The 11268-nt window shown below is 46.7% G+C and overlaps 1 long non-coding RNA gene across 1 annotated transcript in view; it reads right to left on the bottom strand.

Annotated features, from left to right (window-relative positions):
• LOC310844659 overlaps positions 1-11268 on the bottom strand; it is a 153743-nt gene that overhangs the window by 111395 nt on the left and 31080 nt on the right. The window lies entirely within an intron of this gene.

The following is an 11268-nucleotide window of genomic DNA, read 5'->3' as shown; positions in this document are numbered from 1 at the left end:
GGATTTGTAATGGCTTTTAGTCAAATACAATAAATGATTGATTGATGATACTTGATTTATAACATAAAACATCTTACCGATGGGGTGGGTCTAAACCCTAGAAATAAATGGTAGCATGGAGAAGAGAAGCTGCAGGGAAATTCCTGGACTGGCCTCTGCCAAAGACCAGCTCAAGCCAGGCAGGGTCATTAAGCAGCAATACAGGGCCACTGAGAGTCGTTGACAATGCAAGAGAAATGCCCCCCCCCCCCGCCTGGAGGTGTGAACAGAGGTGTGAATAGGGCTGTTCCAAGGCATTTTAAAAAAAATATTTTAATTTAATTTTAATTCTTTTATTATTATCACAATTACATCATACCAAACAGTAACAAATTGAGTTCCCCCTCCCCCTCCCCCATGACTTCCCTCAACTTCCCCGTCTGGTTTTTTACATAAGAACCTGTCCTTGCAATACTATACTTCAGTATTATATCCTTAAATTAAATGTTGTTATATTCTTATCATTTTAACCTCACCTTTATAGCTTCTATGTTTGTAATGTTAATCGTGAGTGTTTACTCAAACCCTGCTAGTCCATTTCTTTACATTGATTCCGAAGATACAGCATAAACTGTTCCCAATCTTCTCTGAAATTTCTGTTTGTCTCAAAGTCTTCCAGTTAACTTCGCCATTTCAGCATATTCCATCAGTTTTTCTTGCCATTGTTCTTTGGTTGGTATTTCATCATTTTTCCATCTTTGGGCTAGTAAAATCCTAGCCACTGTTGTAGCATACATGAACAGTTTTTTCTTCTCTTTTGGCATATCTTGACCTGAAATGCCTAATAAAAAAGCTTCTGGTCTTTTAACAAAAGTTATCTTAAACATTCTTTTCATTTCATTATAAATCATTTCCCAATACTTTTTAATTATTTTACAATAATTATTTTACAATTTAATTATTTTACAATTCCACCACATATGGTGGAATTTTCTTTTATTTCCACCACATATGGTGGAAAAAGAACATGCCTTCTTTTTCTTTACACTTCCAACACTTATTGGAGCCTGTTCTATACACTTTTGCAATTTTAGCAGGTGTAACATACCATCAATACATCATCTTCATGTAATTCTCTCTTAACAATATACAGTCGGTAAATTTTAAATTTACTTTCCATAATTTTTCCATCTTCCATTTGAATATTATGTCCCAAATCTTGTGCCCACTCGATCATTACCCTTTGACCTCTTCATCTTTAGTTTCCCATTCTAATAATATATTAAACACTTTCTTCAGAAGTTTAGTATTATTGTCTATTATTTCTCTTTGGAATCTAGATATGGTATAGCTAAATCCTTTCTTATTATCTTCTTTAAAAACCTCATTTAATTGACAATGTTGTAGCCAGTCATAAACATATTCTCTTATCTTGTCAAAATGCTTAAGCTTTAGCTTTCCTTCTCTCTCTATCAACAGCTCTCTATATGTAGGCCATCTTCCTTCCATATTTATTCTTTTAACTGAAATTGCTTCTGTTGGGGATACCCACCATGGCGTTTTTTGTTCTAATAAATCTTTATATTTTCCCCATACTTTTACCAATGATTTCCTAATTATATGATTATGGAATACTTTATGTACCTTCCCTTTATTACAGGCATAGGCAAACTCAGCCCTTCAGATGTTTTGGGACTACAACTCCCATCATCCCTGACCACTGGTCCTGTTAGCTAGGGATAATGGGAGTTGTAGTCTCAAAAACATCTGGAGGGCCAAGTTTGTCTATGCCTGACTTTATTATACCATAAATACGCATGCCATCCAAATCTGTTGCCATGTCCTTCCAGATCTAACAAATATATGTTTTTTAGTTTGATCCAATTCCGGATCCAAGTAACACAAGCTGCTTTATAGTAAAGTTTGAAATCTGGCAGGGAGAATCTTCTCTTTTTATTATCTGTAAGTATTTTGTATTTTATCCTTAGTTTCTTCCCTTTCCAGATAAATTTAGAAATATATTTTCACCATTTCTTGAAGCATACCATGTTACTTATTACTGGTATTGTGTGGAATAAAAATAACATTTTTGGCAATGTGTTCATTTTAATTGCTGCAATTCTTTCTAATAGAGATAAATTCATTCTTCCCCATATTTCTAGATTCCTTTTAACTTCATTCCAACATTTTTCATAGTTATCTTTGTAAATATTGATATTTCTAGTTGTGAGCCATAATCCTAAATATTTCACTTTTTTATGAATCTCTATTCCTGTAGCATGAGATAATTCCTTTTTATCTACTGCTGTTAGGTTTTTGACTAATAACTTTGTCTTATTTTTATTTAATTTAAGACCTTCAACTTGCCCAAACTCCTGAATTTTTTCTAACACTATCGGAAGAGAATGTTTTGGATCTTCAACTGTAATTACCAGATTGTCGGCATATGCTTTCAATTTATATGACTTTTTCCCTACTTTGATTCCTGTAATCCTTTCATCTGCCCTTATATTTCCCGTCAGGACTTCTAGAACCAAAATAAATAATAAAGGTGATAACTGACATCCTTGCCTTGTACCTTTCTGTATTTTAAGTTCAATTGTTACCACCTGATTAACAAATAATTTTGCTTTTTGATCTGAATAAATAGCTTGAATTCCTTTTCTAAAATTATCTCCAAAATTCATTTCTTCAAATACTGTACTTTTTTCATAAATTCCCAAGAGACATTATCAAAGGATTTCTCCACATCTATAAACATCAATGCTGCTTGCTTTTTCACTTCTAGGTATTCTATAACATCTATAATATTTCTTATGTTATCCTTCATTTGTCTCCCTGGAAGAAATCCTGCCTGGTCGAGACTGGGCATTTTGAAGGTTGCCATGATAACTGGGTGTGAGCTGACAGGAAAAGAGAGGCTTGAGCAAGGGTTGCTGGGAGGAAGAAGAAGGAAGGAAGACAGGGATCCATCTTGGGCAGGCTGGCTGAAGGCCGTTGGATCACTTCCAACTCTTAAGATTCTATGATTCCACTCTGTGTCTCAATTCTCCAAAGGAACACAGAACCAAGCTATCTGCGACACGATTGGTCAGTTCGCAGAAGCCACACTTATCACTGTTGGGTTGCCAGTTGCCTTTTTAGAATGCACCACAACATAGAATCGTACAATCTTAAGAGTCGGAAGGGACCCAAGGGTCATCTGGTCCAACCCTCTGCATCCATGACTGATGGCCATCCAACCTCTGCTTGGCTCGAGTCCTACCCTTCAGAGCAGGAAAAAACAAGCACGCTCCTTCTTCCATGTGACAGCCCTTAAACTTTGCAGATGGCTAGCCTCAGTCTCCTTTTTTCCCATCATCCAAGTGACCTCAGCAAGCATTTCAATTTCAGTTATTCTGATAATTTCTACATTTAGTTAAGTATTTTTACTTAATTACTTGATATGGTGGGGCAGCTACGGCCATGTGGAGTGATGCTCTAGCAGAAAGAGTTGTGAACAATTAACCACTTCATTATAACAAGCTGTGTAATTTCTTAACAAAATGTCTTGACAGCATGTCTAGACAAAAGAGCTGCATGAGCAACCTGCAGAGGAAAAACTCAGGTTTACATACCTCACATTAACACTGAGTAATTGTACATGTCACCATCACCTAGTATCCCCTTGTACAGCAAACTTTCCATGCTTATAAACCATGGATTTGACACCACCCAAAAAATAAGCTTTGGGTCACCCCAAATTACACAGTTGCCCCACCTAGAAGCTGTGCCCTGTCTCAGTGCTGCCCCCATGCCAATGTAAATGCACAAAAAGCAAACTTGGGCAAAATATAGCGCTGATGCATCGTAATGATTAGTCCTCCAGTAGCAGCTGGGAACCCCAGAGCTTAGTTTGTGCCTAGGCCCATCTCCTACTTCCTTATTCCTAAGTATTCACTTGGGGGGATTGCATACTAGGGTTGCCATATTTCAAGTGGTAAAAATCCGGACACAAAAAGTTGTGTACAGTTGAGCTTTTGTAGGGAAATTGCCTGATAGCCCCTCTATCACCACTGAGCCCGAGCTGCTCACGCCAGAGCCAGAGGCCCAGGTCACCTGCGCCAGAGCCTGAACCACAGCCACCCCCGCCCCCACATTTTTTTAAAAAAACCAAATCCAGGTGTCAGGGGTTCAGAAGGAGAGACACAGGAGGGGGAGCAAATGGAGAGTGAGGAGGAGGAGTACGAGGGGGGCGCAGGCAGTGACAGTGGCCAGAGTTATTCCACAATCCTCTCTAGCGAATCGGAGGACTCACAGAAGGGAGCGCCGGTGGCCAGAGCGAAGGGGGCTCCAGGGGGGAAGCCCCAGGAGGAAGGGGCCAGCGGGGAGTCCCTGAGCAGCAGTTGGAGATCAGGACCAGCGTCTCCACCAGAGCGCAGTGGGGAGGGGGAGTCCCAGGAGTCGGGACCAGTGTCCTCACCACCAGAGGGAGGAGAGGAGTCAGGTTTGGCAACGCCCACATCAGGAAGCGGGGAAACGGTCAGAAGGAAAGTCATCGGCTGGGCGCGCGCGCCAAGTTCAAATGTACAGGAGCGCGGCACAGTGGGGAGCCCGGGAAGGGAGCCAGGTCCTAAAGCCCGCCGGAGGGAGGGGCAAGACTCAGGAGGCTCAGCGTCAGAGGAGTCCAGGAAGGAGGGAACCCCAGAGGGCAGAAGGACCCAGCGCAGGAAAGAGCAGCGCAAGAGGTGGAGCTGGGCTAGAATCTTAAACTGGTGTGGGTGGAGCAGTGAGTCAGAGGGGACTTAGCCGGTCTAGCGTCGAGACGTGGGTCTGCGCGCCCAGAGCTTGGAAATGGAAACTAAACTTTAATAAAGACTTTTGTATATAACATCCACTGGGCGTTGGTCCTCTGTGAGCTGGGACCTAGCGGCAGTCCTGACACCAGGATATTTGCTTAAAAATGTAAAATTCCCCCCAGATGGGGATGGAGGACCCCAAAGAGGACATGCCCAGGAATTCCCAGACATATGGCAACCCTATCACATAGTAATGTGTGTTGCACAAAAATGAAACTTTAGGCCACTTATAACGCTAGTGCATCTAAGGCATACTCCTTTCTTTAAGGGGGGCGGTGTATCTGGTGTGGTCCAAAGCACACATCACTTTCAGATTCTTTTCCCTGTAGCCCACTGTTAAGTTGTGGGCGAACATAGCAGACAACACAGCGATTCTTCCAAAGCAGCTCTTTATTTGTAAGCTGGAACAGAACATGGCAGTGGTCTGAGTCTGTGGTAAGTCTGGCAGACCCTCTGAAGCAGCTTGGTTCGGCTCCACACCGGCAGTTTGCGAGAGAGGTGTTGGTGGAGCCTCACCGTCTGTAAATGTCTGTTCCGGAGCCAAGAGCGCAGTTGGGGGCACCACGGTAGTGTCCAAGTCCCCAACCCTGCGCCTAAGCTGGTCTATGTGCCGGCGCCACAAGCGTCCGTCTTCGAGTGCCACCTGGTATGAGCGAGGTCCAGTGACTCCCACTACTGTGGCTGGCACCCAAGGAATGTCCCCCACAAAGTTCCGGGCAAAGACCTGGTTTCTGGGAACAAATGAACCCCCTTTGCCTGGGGGTTCGGCCACGGCAAAGTCTGGGTGCAGCCGGTCGAGCGGGGACCTGAGGCGGCGGCCCATAAGCAGTTCAGCAGGACTCCGCCCTGTGGCCGCATGAGGGGTGATGTGTTGTACGAACAAGTATTCGGTGACCCGCTCGTGCCAGTCTCCCCGGTCCAGGCACGGCAGTGCCTCTTTTGCCGAGCGCACCATTCTCTCCGCTTGCCCGTTGCTGGATAGATGAAAAGGTGCCGTTAGGGCATGGCGGATGCCCAGTCCCAAAAGATACTGCTCAAAAATGCCTGACGTGAACTGTGGTCCGTTATCGGAGACAAGGACATCAGGACACTTATGCATCACAAAGAAGCCTCGCAGCACCCGGATGACGGCCTCAGTAGTGGTGGAGGGCATCAGGGCCACCTCTAGCCATTTGGAATAGGCGTCCACCACTACTATAAAGGTCCGGCCGTGAAAGGGGCCGGCCAGATCAATGTGCACCCTCGACCAGGGTGTCTTGGGCGTGTCCCTTAGCTGCCGGTGGTGCAGGCCTCGATTCTTGGCACGCTTGACAGGCGGAAACCCAGGCAGTGATGGCATCGTCCATGTTAGGCCACCAGACGTAACACTGAGCCAACGCCTTCATTTTGACGATTCCCGGGTGGCCAACGTGCAGAGCCTCCAGGACACGTTGACGGAGTCTTTGGGGAATCACGATGCGGTCTCCCCACAGCAGATAGCCGCGATGAGCTGAGAGTTCATGTTTGGTTGCGAAGGGCTGGAACTCCAATGCAAAAGGCCCTTGTGGCCTCCCCCTCCACACCCAGTTGAGCACACGGCTGATGGTGCGATCCTGGGCAGATGCGGAGGCCACAGTGGCAGCCGATACAGGCGCTGCCAGAAGATCCTCCATCAGGAGGAGTGATGAAGCAGGAGCCGGGTCTTCCACAAACGCTGGAAGAGGGCAACGGCTGAGGGCGTCGGCATGGCCCATCGATTTCCCCGGGCGATGGACGAGCCGGTAGTGGTAGGCAGCCAGGAAAACAGTCCATCGCAGCATGCGCAGCGAGAGGACTGGTGGAGTTGGTCGATCACCGGCGAGAAGGCCCAGGAGTGGCTTGTGGTCGGTGATGAGGTCGAAAGTCCTGCCGTAGAGGTATTCATGGAACCTCTTCACTCCAGCCACAAGAGCCAGTGCCTCCTTGTTGAGCTGGCTGTAATTCCGTTCCATCGGAGATAGTGTCCTGGAAAAGTAGGCGAGTGGTGCTTCTCTTCCGTCTGGAAAATGGTGACTAAGGACAGCGCCGATGCCAAAAGGTGAGGCGTCGCAGGCAAGGACCAGCGACCTGGCTTCACTGTACTGTACCAGCACACTGTCTGATGAAAGGAGAGCCTTGACCGCGTTGAAGGCGGCTGTCTCCCGATGACCCCAGGACCAAGGTGTCTTTGTGCTGAGGAGTCGGTGAAGTGGCTTTGTGGGGCAGGAATATGTTATAAAAGTTCAGCAGTCCCAGGAACGCCTGCAACACTGTCTTGTTCTTTCGGATTGGGGCCTTCTGGATAGCGCGGATCTTGGATGTGGTCGGGTGAAGGCCGGAGGCGTTGATAAGATAGCCCAGGAACTCCACCTGTGGAACGGCAATCTGGCACTTCTCGCTCTTTACCTTGAGCCCGGCCTCCTGGAACCTGGTCAGCACGGCGCGGAGGCGCTCGAACAGCTGCTGGTGTGAGTCTGCAGACACCAAGACATCATCAAAATATGGTACCACGCCCGGAAGCCCTTGCAGGAGACGCTCCATAAGGCTTTGGAAGATGTCCCACTCACCCCGAATTGCAAACGGCAGCAACAGAATGCCCCTCGGTGGGTGACGATCGTCTGGGCTTCAGCAGTGGCATCATTGACGGGCAGTTGTTGATAGGCTTGGGCAAGGTCCAGCTTAGCATAGACCTTACCCTCACCCAAGAAATGCAGCAGGTGTTGGACAACAGGAACCGGATAAGCGTGCTGCTGAAGTGCCCTGTTGATCGTGCACTTGTAATCAGTGCAGATTCTCACTGACCCGTCTGGCGTGACAGGCGTGACGATGGGGGTTTCTCACTTGGCGTGGTCAACCGACTCCAAAACTCCTTGGGCGATCAGCTTGTCCAGTTGTTCATCCATCTTAGCCTTGAGAGCAAAGGGAACCCGGCGTGGCTTTAGCTTGATGGGGACGACTTGTGGATCAAGGCTAAAGGAGATGGGCATACCTGTATATTGCCCCAAAGTGCCGTCAAAAACCTTGGCAAAGTCTTTGACCAGACCCTCAGTCTCTGCATTAGAGATGCAGTTGATGCCGGTGACTTCCAGGCCGAGGGCATCAAACCAGTCTAGCCCTAGGACGCTTGGCCGCTGACCTTCGACCACCACCAGTCGGAGCAGACCCGAAAAATCCTTGAAGGCTATCCAGAACCGACCAACGCCTACCATGGGAATGTCGTTTCCCTGGTAGTCTCTCAGGTGTACACAGTTGCCTTTTGGACACTTTGGGTACCAGTCTTTTGATGGTGCTCCAAGACACAATGGACAGGGCAGACCTGGTGTCGATCTCCATGTCACATGGAGCTCCTTCAATGAGGACTGTGAAGTTCAGCTTGCGTTGTGTAGGCGAGTCGGTTTGGCCAATCGTGGTTCCAGATGGGCAGCGGCAATTGGTGAGAGCGAAACAACTTTCCTTGGCATACAGGAGTGAAGACTTGTACTTGCGAGGCGGTGAAGGGGGGGTGTCAGACGGAGCCGATCGGCAGACCTTAGCAATGTGGCCCCTTCTGGAACATGTCCGACAGATGGCGTCTCTGAATCGACACTTGGCACGGGAATGGTTGCCTCCGCAGCCAGCACATTCCGGTTGGCCCTTGGACTTCAGTTGGAACTTCCTGCCCTCCCGCTTTGTCTGGTGCACGTCATCGTCTTCACTGGAGGATGCCTCGTCACTGCTGGCCTCTTCATGATGCACTGGAACTGGCTTCCTAGCAAGATGCGGGGCAGCTTCTGAGGCCACAGCCTCCTCAATGGCTTTCTGCAGCATGAGGTCTGGAGGAGCTTAGTCAGCCTGCTTATATAGAGCTCCAGAACAATTGTAACTGTTGCAACTTTCTAAAACTATCCAATCACTGAATGTCACTTTTGATCCTTCATTTGCAAAATCCCACCCCACTTTTATGCAAAACCATGGCTGCTCAAAGGCATCTATTTTTGTGAAAGGATTTTAGATCCCAGAGCCAAATTTTGCACTTTAGTAATCAGGAAGCGTAAATTTCTTCTGTTGAATGGCACACTGCGAAGTTCCCTTGTGTAACTTTTTTTTTTCTGATGTTGCTGTTGATTTCTTTTTGTTTGATCTTGTGGTGTTCAGTGTCACTGGCTTTTGCCGCAATAAAACTTGGTCTGGTTCACAGGAAGAGAGCCCAGAAGTCACATATTCAGTCACCAGATATTGCGCTGCCATGATAGATATTTGACGAAGAATGATCTATGCTACAATTCAATCCTAAACTGAAGGCCCATATTATCAGATCCGCACTTCTGAAGCCCACCCCACATAGCTGTGTTAACTGATCTTTTAATCTTTCTTATAAATTTTTAGACCCATTATCTATCCTTAATTAAGTATTCTATGTATATGTTTAAATCTACGTTTGGTTCTAGCTCCTATTTATTTAATAATTATTCGCCTGGATTCATATTGTTATGCTATTTATGTACAGTATATGTTTTGTCTTTGCTGGTCTATGACCGTAATAAAGTACTTGACTTGACTTGACTTGACTAGATCCCAGAGCTGGGAAGAATCTTTCCAACAGCACAGCGCACAAAGTCAATGAACAATATTGGAACCCAAAGCCTTCTTCACAACAAATTGTGCTGACTCAAAGCCATATTGTCATGACAACCATGTAAACACACATAGCACTGAAATCCAGAGTGCCAACTGATTTTGAATCAAATCAAGTATGGCAGTTCTCTCGGGACCCATTGGTGATCAAGCAGGCGGGGTTGCCAGATATTTTAGGGCCCTAAAGGTAAAGATAAAGGTACCCCTGCCCGTTCGGGCCAGTCTTGCCAGACTCTAGGGTTGTGCGCTCATCTCACTCTATAGGCCGGGAGCCAGCGCTGTCCACAGACACTTCTGGGTCACGTGGCCAGCGTGACAAGCTGCATCTGGCGAGCCAGCGCAGCACACGGAACGCCATTTACCTTCCCGCTGGTAAGCGGTCCCTATTTATTTACTTGCACCCGGAGGTGCTTTCGAACTGCTAGGTTGGCAGGCGCTGGGACCGAACGACGGGAGCGCACCCCGCCGCGGGGATTCAAACCGTCGGCAAGTCCTAGGCGCTGAGGCTTTTACCCACAGCGCCACCCGCGTCTATTTTAGGGCCCTACTCCTATGCTAAAGGCCAATCACCCAGAAATTATGCTTTTCAAGCCAGATAACAAGCTGCTATGAATTATCACATGCACCAAACCTCTTGCCAATTTTATTTCACAAAGAGCAAACTTTGGACCTGCCTTCAGCTGCTACCTAGGGGGATCTCCATCTCCCCCCACCTGCTGAACCTGTGGCTTCTTGAGGGACTTCCAGACCAGGACCTGCCTTCATCTGTGCAAGTAGTGCAGGGAGCAGGACCCTTGGCAGGCAGGCAGCATGGGAAACACCTGCTGCCCCCGCTAGGTGTGCACCAGTTGCTATAAAGCCTGCCTACCCGAGGGGCGGGGCTGCCCCCAAAGCGGACGACACCAAAGGAAGTCGTCTTGTTGGACTTGTCACGTCAGGGTTTTAACAGAGGATAGAGTTTTAACTTGGGTGGAGTTGTTTTAAATTGTTATACAGTGGTACCTTGGGTTAAGTACTTAATTCATTCCAGAGGTCCATTCTTAACCTGAAACTGTTCTTAACCTGAAGCACCACTTTAGCTAATGGCGCCTTCTGCTGCCACTGCGCCGCAGGAGCATGATTTCTGTTCTCATCCTGAAGCAAAGTTCTTAACCTGAGGTAATATTCCTGCGTTAGCGGAGTCTGTAACCTGAAGCGTATGTAACCCGAGGTACCACTGTATGTTAATTTGGATTTTTGGATTTGTTATACATTAATTTGGATTTTTTGTCTTTATATTTATTTATTTTTGTTTGTATATTTATTTATTTATTTATAGTTGTATTTGTGGGCTGGGGGATTGTTTAGGGGCTTTTGTTGGGGAGTGTATTTTGTATTAGTTGGTATACGTTAGTATTGTTAATAGTATATATGCTACCGAAGTGAGCACTAGTATTGTTACTTCCTGGTTTGCTGCTCACGCATGCGCAGAAGTGCAATCCGCTCCGCGAGTGTGCGCAGACGCAGCGCTTTGCCCTGCGTCCTTTTCAGCTAGTGACCAGGGCTCCAGAATGGATCCCGGTTGCAAAACAAAGTGCTACTGTATAGCAAATCATTTTGGCTTCCACTTTTCCAGCTGCTCTGAATTGAATCAAAGGGTGCATATGAGATGTGTTTAACTCCCCTATTGAAATAGATGGAGCTTAATTTGGCTTTTCTTTAGGTGACTTGTACTCTTTATTTTCCTTCTCTTGTATTTAATCCTGTCTTGAGCCCAACCCAAAGAACCATAATTATTCAAATTGACAAACGGCATCACCAACAACAGATTATATAGACAAAACCACAAAGATATCATCAA

Source organism: Podarcis gaigeae (assembly GCF_964106915.1).
Source record: "Podarcis gaigeae genome assembly, chromosome: 5".
Classification (NCBI taxonomy): domain Eukaryota; kingdom Metazoa; phylum Chordata; class Lepidosauria; order Squamata; family Lacertidae; genus Podarcis; species Podarcis gaigeae.
Note: the sequence above shows the minus strand (reverse complement) of the source record. Positions and strands in the feature narration are given on the sequence as shown.